The sequence below is a fragment of the Trachemys scripta genome, chromosome 3 (genome assembly GCF_013100865.1).
Source record: "Trachemys scripta elegans isolate TJP31775 chromosome 3, CAS_Tse_1.0, whole genome shotgun sequence".
Taxonomy (NCBI): domain Eukaryota; kingdom Metazoa; phylum Chordata; order Testudines; family Emydidae; genus Trachemys; species Trachemys scripta.
In genome coordinates, this window is record NC_048300.1 from 114,451,819 (window position 1) to 114,464,370 (window position 12,552).

Below are 12,552 nucleotides of genomic sequence, written 5' to 3' on the forward strand. Positions count from 1 at the left end.
CTCAGCTGAGGTCAGTACTCCAGTATATAATTTTATTATGTAGTTAATGACTCCTAAGCTGTCTCACTGATCATCCTTTGTCATCGTCCTCCTCCAAATGAACTGTGGAAGTCAGGAGTATAATATACACTGCTGGCACAACTTGTTTCTGGCATGCTGGGATGCTGTGATTCCAGTGCAGTCATATGTGCTGCATTCATAAGGATCTCCGTTTTCTAGCTTGATCCACACTGCACATGTGCTTCCATTAACAGCCGCTGTTGGTGATCTAGACTTGAATTCTCATGTATGCCAAGACCCATTTACACTGCCACAGCAGTATAAATGAGCCTTTAAACACCCAATTTAAAAGGCCATTTTTCACTGCCAGGGCTGGTAAGAGGGACCTTAGTGTCAATGAGAATCAAGCCCCTACTGACTCCCATGTGTCCTTCTCCACAGACATGTAACAATGAGTCCACTTTGGTTTTGCTCTATCAGGCAGTTTTTCATACAGCATACAAATGATGAGTTATACTCACCCAGGAACTGTAAAGTATCATATAAAGTTGCATATATAGAAAGCACAATGTACTAGGATTCACTGGAACACTAAATTTCAGGGGCGGAAGATGGACTTTTGTACTTTACATAATTGGTGTATTTTGTACAGAAATTCAGGAGGAATTTGTTTTGTCTTTACTAGTTTGAAGGACTGATTATGGTATTTAGTCTGGGTGACACATGTTTAATTTATGTCAAAGTATTTCCTACCGTATATAGTTTAGAGGGATTTTATATACAGTTTGGGGGTGATTTGTCCATAATAGGGGATGATTAATATACTGTACTTTGGAGTGGGGTGGTTAGACTTTTTGGAGTTTTCTTTATTATTGTTGATATGTCTAACAACTGCAGAAGCAATTACATGCCTCCTAGAAGCAGGAGCATTTGCAATATTCAAAAGCAACCTAGAAAAGTGCATGCCCAGAATTACATGTCTAAATCTTAAAAGTCCAATTTTAAGCCTAATTTTGTAGGCTGCCTCTGAGTCATTTGGTTCAGCTCTGCTGTGTGTCACTGTACTACTGCAAGTAACTCCTGTTTACTTTTCATTATTAGTTCATTTTGGGAGCTTTATTTGAGTTGGGAGTAGGCCTGTTGGTTTGGGAGGGATCTTTATACATACCATATATTAAGACATTAGCAGCATTATTTTTCTTTTTTTAATACAGTATTGAGGTTTAAAAAGTGCACCCTGACATAAGCTGTATGCAACTGGGCTGCTGCTGCTAACCCCAGCTTGCCCCAGTGTACATTTTAAACATTGTATTTTTCTTAACAAATATATCCGACTCTGAATCTGTCTGAGTTTTACTGGGCAGGAAACTATTTTCCCATCCCAGGAGAGAATTTTCAAGATTTTTTAAAAATTCCCCTTCTACCTCAGGACAAAAACGAGGCCTTTCAAATTTTTTTTGCAACAAGGTCAGAGATCCACAACACTATATTCAATAGCGCTTTGGTTAGGGAATTGAACCTGGCTCTTGCACATTGACTCTGTAGATCAGTGGTTGAACCTGTCTCTCTCTGGCCTAATGAATATGTAATTGTGTGTCAAGGTGGACTAGGTCTGGAGGCCTCCTGCTGGAGGCCTCGCAGCCCTGCATCCCCCTGTCCCAGAATAGAGCAGCAAGAAGTCCTCCAGGCAGCCTAGAGTGGCTGCAGAATAGCAGCCAATCAGAAGGGCTGCTGGGGCAACCAATAAGGGGCCAGAAGAGCCAGATAAAAGGCAAACAGCAGAGGAGTGCCTTCAGGTGCTATGTGGAGCTTGATGAGGGAGGACTGGGTGCCTGGATGGCAGGATGAACAGCAGGACTCTCAAAGAACTCACCAGACAGAACTGAGCCCAGCAGAGGCTGCCAAAGACCTGGTGCCTGGCTGTCTGGATAGAATAGCAGCAGAGCCATTGAAAGGTCAGTGCAGGCAGGCTGAGCTCAGGAGACTGAGCATAAAACCTGGCCAGACCAGATGAGGGTACCGAGATGTGCCCTGATGGTCTGGTAGCAGACTGAGCCCAGGGAGGCTGCTGAAAAAAACATCAGTTGAGGGTACCAAGATGGGTCCCGGCTAGGTGTCTGAAGAAGGCAGTGCCTTTGGGAAGAAGTCTTAGAGCTACGGACCCATACCTGGGCTGTGATAAGAACTTGGGACTGTATACCGCGGAATGGGGGGAGGACAGTGTGTGGTTTGGTTGGAGGGCTGAGCTACTGAAGACCAGCCAAGGAAGCCAGCAGCTGGGGGGTGCCACCCTGATGTAAGACCAAAAAAGAAAAGCAGGCTCACACCTAAGCAAGAGAAAGGGTATCAGCCATGAGAGGTGGGTGCCCACCCCATGAAAAAAAAAACTGATTGCAGATATATTGGCCAGAGACAAATGGGCACTTGTGAGAGGTGGGTGCTGACCCTATTACAGGAGAGATGGAAAGTATAGCTAGTAGCTGGAGCACTTATCTGTGGAGACCCAGTTTCAAGTCCCCGTTCTGAATTAAGGAGAACAGGGACTCGAACCTGGATTGTTCATACCCTAGGTGTAAGGCATAACCACCAGGCTATTGCCTGTTCTAACATATGTAACTAATGCTCCTTCCCTCCCTCCAGACCTGAGTCACCTTTTACCAGAATCTGATATATTTCTGCAGAGTTTGTGTTTCAACAAATCATCATTTTTGGATAAAAAACTGCATTACTGGAAAATTCCCTACCTACCATCTGTAATGTTTAACACCTTTGCACCAAATAGGACTGAAGTCTCCTTTACTCACTAGCTCAGCTCCTTCCAGGCACTAGGCCCTTCTCTTGCATTGATGTATGTAGAAATTAGCTGAAATAATAGGGGGATGCTGAACAGTTGCTGCTCCTATTAAATTGTGAGTGTTGCTGTAATAATTGGGCCTACTCATGTATCCTAAATTGCGATCTCAGCTGTGGGGATGTGGATAAAAATTTACAAAATGTTCCAAATGATACATAACAATAAATGTTGATTGGGGAAAAAGTGCAAAGAGGGAGATGGACTGAACTAGTCTAAACAAAAAGGCCTTCTAAGATAACTCAAGGACCGTGTTAAGATTATGCCTGATAAACAAGACAATTGTGGAACCATCAGTGAACCAAAAGTGGTGTGCCAAAATTAGGCCAATTGATGGACGAGATAATGAGGAGATGGTTTATTCCACCCATCACTGCCTTGGAGATCCTTAAAAGAAAAGACTTTGGAGAGGTGAATAAGTGAAAGAGATGGACGGATGAAGGAGCTGACTGACTGAAATGGGGGAAAGGAGCAAGCTTTACTTTAATGGTTACTATCCCCAGTGTCTCCTGGGTCTCTGGGATCTACCATAACACCATCAGACCTTCTGTTTGTACCACAAGGTGGAATTTTCATTTGAGCCTTGGACAAACTGTTAAGCAGGGCAGAGAAACTCTGATCAAACTCTGTAAAAGTGTGGTGAAATTCTAGCAGATTGGGATGTTCAATCTCTCTCCTCAGCCAAGGGTTTTCGGACCATACTTGATGACTTTCAGGTTGTTTCTCCTTTGCCTCTACAGTGACATATCTGAAGTGACAGAAGTGTTGTTTGATGTTCTTCAAACCAATATGTGTGATATTGGGTTTTGTATTCAGAAGATTCTTCAGACAGTAGAGCAAATTTGCTGAAAGTGAAACTTTTGATGAGTTTTGGGAAGAGGTGCCAGAACTAGATGCACATGCACGTTGGGTATAAAAAAAGAAAGAGAAGGCCAAGCAACACCAGTGTCTCTTCTTTGAAGTTATGACTTATCAAGCCTCCAAAGCACATGTAACCCCGAGGTTCGTATCATCTGCAAACTCTATAAGTGTACTTTCTATGCAATTATCCTATTAAATTATGAAGATATTGAATAGAACTGGAACCATTACCAATCCTTTAGGGACTCCATTCAATATGTCCTTCCAGTCAACCATTGATAACTACTCTCATAGTATGGATTTCCAATTAATTGTGAACCCACCCGATAGTATGTTCATCTAGGCAGTATTTCCCTACTTTGCCTATGTCATGTGAGACAGTATCAAAAGCCTTACTAAAGTTGAGAGATATCACATCTCCTGCTTCCCCCCTCCACAACACTTGTTACCATATCCAAGGAGGATATTAAGTTGGTTTGATGTGATTTGTTCATCACAAATCCATGCTGACGGTCATTTATCACCTTATTTTCTAGGTGCTTACCAACTGATTGTTTGATTATTTGCTCCATTACCTTTTCAGGTACTGAAGTTAAACTGACCAGTCTATAATTTCCTGGGTTGTCCTTATTCCCCTTTTTATAGATGGGTACTATGTTTGCTCTTTTCCAATACTCTGGAATTTCTCCTGTCCTCCATGAGCTCTCACAGATAATTGCTACTGGCTCAAGGAATGGGCTGAAGAGATCTCTAAGTATTTCAGGATGTAGTCAGTCAGTCTTGAAGACATGTAACTTGTCTAAGTAATTCTTCACTTATTTTACCTCAGATCGTACCCTATTTACATTGGTGTTCACTATATTAGTCATCCGATTACTGCTAATCTTTCTGAAACAAAAGGCAGTCAAAGCTTTGGCCACTACAGCATTTTCTGTTACTGCCTTTCCCTCCTCGTTGAGTAATGAATGGGCTTACCCTGTCCTTGGTCTTCCTCTTGTTTCTAATGTATTTGTAAAATGTTTTCTTGTTAACCTTTATGTCCCTAGCCAGTTAAAACTTGTTTTGTGTATTGACCTTTCTAATGTTGTCCCTACATGCTTGTGGCTTTTTTTTTAAAATAAATTCATCCTGTGTAATTTGACCTAGTTTCCACTTTTTGTATGACTTTTTTTTTTTTTTTTTTGAGTTTCAGGTCACTGAAAATCTCCTGGCTAAGACCAGGTGATCTCTTACCATACTTTCTGTCTTTCCTATTAATTGGGATAGTTTGGTCTCATGCCCTTAACAATGTCTCTTTAAAAACCTGCCCACTCTCCTGAACTAGTTTTTCATATAGACTTGCTTCCCACGGGAGCTTACCTGCCAATTCTCTGAATTTGCTAAAGTCTGTCGTCTTGTAGTCCTTGTCTTTATCTTGCTGTGTTTTTTTTCCCTTCTGCCATTCCTTAGAATCATGAACGCCATCATTTCATGATCATTTTCATCCAGGCTGCCTTCCTCCTTCAAATTCTCAACCAGTTCCTCCTTATTTGTCAGAAGCAAATATTTAACAGCCTCTCCCCCAGTCACTTTCTCCCTTTGCTGTTTTCTCTCCCCTCTTCTGTGTGTTTGTCTTGTTTAGTCTTTAGAAAATGGGATTGGATTATAACAGCAGCAGCAATAACAGCTCCAGACCAGCTCAGCTAAATGTTTCCCTTTTCCCAAAAAGGACAGTTACCTGTAATGCCATCTAAAAGACTGTCAAACGAGACGGGGGAGGGGTCTTCTAAAGACTTTCTACAGCTAAAGGGAAAGTGGATATTTAAAGTTTTAACTAATACTTCACATTTCAAGTGCTTTAACTCTTTTTCCCCCTTGAACTTTAATAAAAGGTTAAAAAAATGGAATGGTGTGTTTGTCATGGTACCAACCAGTGTAAGGTCTCTATATACCAAATCCTCAACTGTATTTAACAATGTTTATTGCACAGTTTCAGGATCATGCCAACACCTTTGACTTTTTGGGCCCATTTATTCCATCAACATGAATGCAGTATTCAGAATCTCTCAGGATTTAGCCCAGAGTAAAAAAACAAACATACACATACTTTCCAGACAATATTATTTGGTTATCTTATAGAGCTACTGTTTGACTGGGTTTTGACAAGATTAAAAGTTTATCATCAGTCTGCATCCAGTCTTTCATTCTTTTCAATCTTACCATCAGGCTCCCCTGCTCTATCTTGTCAACATGATGTTGACTCTGAGCCTCTCCGTTGTTTTAATTTCATGCCACACTGCCACCTGTTGATTATCGGATCAGCTCATGACATCAGTGAAATGCAGTCTATGTGAAAGTCAAAAAACAGGAAAGCTCAACAGTAAGTTATATTTTGCATTGTAACAGAACACATTTGTTGAGAGGCAGGTGGAATTTGTTGAGGGGAAGGAATCACATTTTTGAACCTTTTTTCCATCAGTAAAGAACCTTAGCAAATAATAGACCACATCTTACATAGCATGCTGCCTCAGACTTAGTGACACTGGATTGTTCACCTGTTTTCCTAAGGATGGAGCACTTAGAATCAGGTCCTGTACTTGTGAAGTCAGTGCCTGCCATCAACAAAGACTAAAGAGCAAGTAGATGAAACTACATCAGTAGCATTTGCCTCCTGGCTTTGAATCTGAAAATGACCACATTGCTTTACATAATTCACCCTTATTTTTAAATGACTCAGAATGACATAGATTGTTTTGCCCTCCAAGTCACAAGGCCCTTGCCTGCATGTTTTTGTTTTTAAAATATGGTTTCTATGGTATCATTTAAATGTTCCTTTCCCCCATGCTTTTCATTCCAATTTCCTTTATCAACATTGGGGGGGAAATATGAAATTCCCCAAAACTTGAGGTTTTTCACCATTGACTTAAGCCCAGATCTGCAAAGGTAATTGGGTGCCTAAACCCCAGGTTTAGTTGCCTAAGTCCCAGTTTTAGAAACCACTGTGTTTCACAAAAATCTCACTTGGCTGCCACTTAATTCTGTAGGTGCCTAAATTCACTCAGCATCTATGTTTTCAGGGTAAAAGTTCTCTAGGCACGGGAGGCTATGTCTATGCTGCAATTAGAAACCTGTGGCTGGTCTGTGCCAGCTGACTCAGGCTCAGCCCAGGGGGTCCTAGAGCTTGAGTTCAAACATCTATACCACAAATAAACAGGTCTTTAGCCCAAGCTCCAGGAGCCTGCAAACCAAGGGGCTGAAATGGGAGAACCACAGGTTTTTAATTGCTATGGAGATGTACCCACAGTTTCTGCCTCTAAGTATGCACACTGCTGCCTCACTCTAGGCATCTGGATGCCTATCTCCCACCTAAGCCCCCATGTGAGCAGCAAACGAGGGGGAAGGTACATGATCCTCTGTCTAACTCATGTGTCGGGCCTGAACCAATAAGTGTAGTCAGAGGCCACCTACCTGGTTGAACCTCATTCAAAATTAAGGAGGACATGCCCACCTTTTAGCCTAGTGGTTCAAGCACTCACATGGCATATGGGAGACCTAGGTTCAATTTTCCCCTCTGCCTGAGGGGGAGAAAGGATTTGAACAGAAGTTTCCCACCTCTCAGGAGAGAGTTCTAACAACAGAGCTATGGGATATTTAGATGTGGGAGGTCCCTTCACAGCTCCTGTTGAAGTTGTTGCACTTTGGATAAATACATAAATGTCATTAGTCCAAAGATAGGGGGTGTGAGAAGAGTGCTCTAATCCCCACGCTAGAGCATCGACTTGGAAGGTGAGAGTTCCAGTGTCCAGTCCCCCTACTCCAATCACTCTTTAATTATTTATCCACAGTGGAACAGCTTTAACAGGAGAAATTAAGGGAACCCCACATCAGATTATCCCATAGCCCAGTGTTTAGGGAACTTTTCTAATCTAAGAGATGCTGGTTGTGATGTCCCCATGCCACAAAGCAGGGTTATGTGTTTTCCTTTAACCTTTCCTATTTTTTTCCTTTTTTTTTTTTAATTGGTTGCTGTTTAATAAATTGTATTTGCTTTGAACTGTATGTAATGATCAGTGGGACAGGGAAGCATCCAGTGCAGAGAGAGCACCCCAGAGTGAGGACGCCCTAGCCCCTGCCCTAGTGACCACAACACCATTGGGGGTTGAGACCCGCCCCCCGGAATCCTGGGCCCAGCCTTGTTGGGGTTACGAGGACTCTGCCACACTGGAGAGTTAAAGGGGAGCCTTGAGGTCAGGCAGGCCTCTGGGTAAAGGAAGTGGGAGTGAGGACGCAGATCCTTTCGCTAGCCCATTTCACCGGGGTAGTGTATAAGCCAGGAAAGATCCTCACAATAGCGTGACCATTCCCCTGCGTACGCTAAGAAGGAGACCCCTGTGGAAATCCTTTCTCCTCCTCGGGTGGAGGAGAATTGAACTTGTGCCTCCCACGTCCAAGGTGGGTGCCCTAAATATTGGGACAAAATTTAAAAGGTGGGTGGGACTACCACCACCACCACATTTTAAGAATGTGGATTACCTCAGTACAGTTACTAATCTCTATCAACTAATCATTACCACAAAGTGGAAATAAGAAAATGCATCCCAGAAATGTGCATTTGTTGTCACAAAATCCAGGGTTACTTGTCAGAGAAATATATGGATAAACTGTTATAAAATTGTACAGGTCATGCCTATGAGTAATTAATGTAGCATGGCAGAAACCCATTATTGTGCTTGTCCATTTTACAAATTCATGACATCAGCATGTGGCTGGGGATTATCTGTTGCAGTGCACCCCTGTTTAGTATCTTTTTATGACAGTAATAATAGTCTAGATATAATCTAGATAATTTGGCTTTCCTTCGAATTTACTCATGATCAGACTCAGGCCATCACTAAGGACTTATTCATGGCTCTCAAACACTGAAACACACAGGGGGGCAGTTAAGAGTGCAATGCCTCTCTAAGCTCCACAGTGCACAGAAGGTATGCAGCTATTAAGGCCATGCAACATGTGCACCTGTCTGGTGGCCAGTAGCAAAAGAGTGGGGGATCTATAGCCAAATTTCCTTCATGCCTCTTCTGGCATAAAGTGCCTGCAAAAATGCTAGCATGGAGCAGTCATTGCTCTCAGGAGATTGCACAGGCTAACTCTGTAAATGGCCATGGTTCTCAGAATGTCAAGCACAGGGTATGTTGGAGGGTCTTTTAACCATCTCGCCACCAAAAGAGTCTGGCCCCAGTCTTGCCAAACAACTATTTGAACCAAACTATGGAAGAACCAGATATACCATATGAAAAAAATAGATTTGTTTTTATTTTGTATACTGTAACATGAACATGAGTGGTGGGGAAGAGTGACTATTCCTAGCTTTCATTCCCACAATCCTGTGCATTTCAAGAATAAGGATGAAGTATGGAGTGAATGAGAAACTAATGGTGATCTTTCCATATACATTTTTTTAAATCTTCATATGAAGTCATACTTACACTTACAACTAGAGAAAAAAAAACTGCTGCAGCTTTGGTAACTAAAAAAAAAAAAATCTGATGCTCTGTCAGGTCATGAAATAGCAAAGTGGAGATAAGCCTATGTGGAAATCATAGGAAATTGACTCATACATTTCTAGAGCAGAAAAAGAACATATGTTCATTAAATAACTTATTTACTGTGAGTTATTTTCTAGCGCTATTGAATAGTATTGCCTGTATTTTCAGACTAGTGCACAGGTTATTTAACTATATGACACTTTAAATGAGTTTTGAGGCTATTAAAACAGCACTAAGGAAAAAAGTTCAAATGAAAGTGTGAGATTTACTAGTAGTATATACAGTAATTTAATGAAGAGTAGGAAAGTTGATTATGTTTCACTCACCACTCATCCAACACATTCAAACCATACTACTCCAAGAAATAACTCTGTCCATTTTGCCATGATGGAAAACTGAGCATCTTCTCTTCCGTTGATTCCTTATCTGCACCCAGCAATTCATCCTCTAGATTAACAACATTTGTATTCATATTTTCAGAGCAACTAGCAATTTTTTTCAGTTACTAGTAAGAGCAAATCATGTATTTTTCAGTGTAAATGACTATTTCAGATTGAGGAAAAGAGTACCTCACACTCTGTATCTGAACTTGAAACACAAAATGGCAGTCACCTCATAGCTGTCCTTGCAGGAGAAATGAAGGCAATGCCTTGTCATATAAAGGTGCAGTACACAGAAAACTGTGTGACAGTCTCTCTGTTCAGTCACCTATACCAACAATTGTTCTACAATTGTTCTGTATAATTTTAGTCTCATGGGAGGTCTGTGTTTAATTTTACGGCCAGCTATTCCTATGAGAACATGCAACTGGCACCTGCTCTTCCTCATTTATACCTTTAGATCCACCATATGACAATGGTATAGAGTCACAGAAAAAGTCATTTTTATTCAAACATTTAACAAGGAGTTTAATTAGAATAAGGAAGAGAGAATTAACCCTAAATCTACTCTGTGCCTTTCTCTGCTTCACTGCAGAAATTCTGCATAGAACATTTACAGCCTCTCTCTTGCCTAGCTTTTTATTACAGATGTAAAGAAACAGTATGCAACTTTTTCATATCCTCCAGAAAACAATTTACATCCTCTTCAGGCTGATAAAAAGAGTAATCATTTTCTTTTCTAGTAATCACATTGCCATTATCTGCAATTTCAGAGCTGTTTCCCCTTTCTGGGTCTTTATCTTTCAACAGTTTATCAATCAACAGGTTTCTTCATTATTTCTCCTTTTATTTCTACCAAGTATGTTATTATTCCCAATGCCTTTCTCCTCACTTCCTACCTCCTGTGTAATTTCATATAAACCTAGCATTAAATCCTAAGAGTTTTTTTTTTAATTATTCTTTACTCTGTTCTTTTCCTCCATGCAATACTTTTACTAAATCTGGTCCAGCAAATCAAATGTAGTTCATAACTGACATTTTAGAAATGATGCACTGGCACTTTCAGAGAGATATTAGGAACCAGGAAATTTGCAATGTTTCAGGGTACTATACTGATGTTTACTTGATGGTCTTTTCAAGTCTCTTCACAAAGCATTCTGCCAACCCATTTGATGCTGGCAGATAAGCTGCAAACTTAGCACTCAATTCTACTCCCATTGAAGTCAATGACAGAACTCTTATTGACTCCAGCTGGAGCAGAATCAAGTCCTTAGTGTGCTTTACTGAATTGCTTCTGAGAAATTAAGGACCATTATCTGAAATGATCTCTTCAGGTAATCCATATGCAGAAAACATTACAGAATGCCTTGATAGTCATAGCAAGAGTGTTCATCATGTACACTACTTCTGGCCATCTGAAATGAGTATCAACCTAACCTACTTACATTTGTTTATTTTTTTCTGCAAAAATCAACATATAGTCTTTCCTACAGCTTATGTGAACCATTTTCAGTGATGACACTGTAACCCTCCTGCTGCTGTGCTATTTCAAAACTATTCAAGTAAACATTCTGGGTGTATTATCAGGAGTGTTCTGTGTAAGACACAGGAGTGAATTGTCCCACTCTATTCAGCACTGGTGAGGTATCAGCTGGAATACAGTGTTCAATTCTGGGTGCAACACTTTAGGAAAGATGTGGACAAATTGGATAGAATCCAAAGGAGACCTACCAAAAATGATAAAATGGTCAGAACATGTGACCTCTGAGGAAAGGTTAAAAATATGGTGCATATTTAGTCTTGAGAGAAGACAACCGAGGAGGGAAATGACAGCAGTCTTAATTATAATAAGGGCTGTTCCAAAGAGGATGGTGTTCAATTGTTCTTCATGTCTACTGAAGGCAGGACAAGAACTAATGGGCTTAATCTGCAGCAAGGGAGATTTAGGTTAGATATTAAAAAAAACCCTTGTAACTATAAGGATAGTTAAGGACTGGAATAGGCTCCCAAGGGAGGTTGTGGAATCCCCATCACTGACATTTTTAAGAAGAGGTTAGACAAACACCTGTCAGGGATTGTCCAGGTAAACTTGGTCCTTCCTCAGTACAGCGGGCTGGACAAGATGACATCTCAAGGTTCCTTCCAGCTTTACATTTCTCTGATTACTCGCTAATTTGAATGGAATGGCAAAGATAATACATAAGTGGTCTCTCTTGGAAACATGTAGAGCAGAAACAAAAGGATATTAATAATAGAGTAGCCTAATTGGAAAAAAAGTGAAATTACAAGACAGAGTACAACCAGAATAAAAGGCTTTTGACAGGGTTGAATGGAATTACATGACCCAATTAATGCCCTGGAAATAGGTCTTCATCTTCTGAGATGCACAGAAATATACTGAAGCAGCTCCTCAGCTAGTGTAAATTGATCCAGTTCCAATGACTTCAATAGAACTATGGCAATTTATATCAGCTCTGGATCTGGGCCTGTAGTTCAAACCCCAAGCAACAGTTTGTTTAATGGATGTGGATTTAATACCTTTTGCCTCCAAAGCAAGCAAGAGAGCTCTTTATCACAGTTATTTGCCATAGAAATAGAACCATTTGCTTATCACATATTAAAATAATGAAAAAGGTGCTACTATTGTCAGAGAAAACATGCCTATATGTAGATTATGCAGCTTATTTGCTTCTAACCAGCAAAAAACTTTCCCAGCACTTTTGGAGTAAATTAAATATTTGAAGAAGTCTCTAACTTTAAAGGAATTATAGTAAATCAGAAATGTTAGGGATAAACCCGTGTTGTATAAATGAGCAAAATCAGAGGAAAAAAGTTTGATGGGGTAACATTAAATAAGGAATTTAGGGTTGCAATTTTCAAATAATTTGAAACAATTTTATCACCAAAATTTGACATCCTCATTAATAAGTCATAT

General features: G+C 40.5%; 1 long non-coding RNA gene across 1 annotated transcript in view; it reads right to left on the minus strand.

Annotated features, from left to right (window-relative positions):
- Nucleotides 1-12,552, minus strand: part of LOC117874985 — a 239,064-nt gene that overhangs the window by 22,993 nt on the left and 203,519 nt on the right. The window contains exon 5 of the long non-coding RNA XR_004645143.1: nt 5,912-6,037. This is a non-coding gene — a long non-coding RNA (uncharacterized LOC117874985). The remainder of the gene's footprint in view (nt 1-5,911; nt 6,038-12,552) is intronic.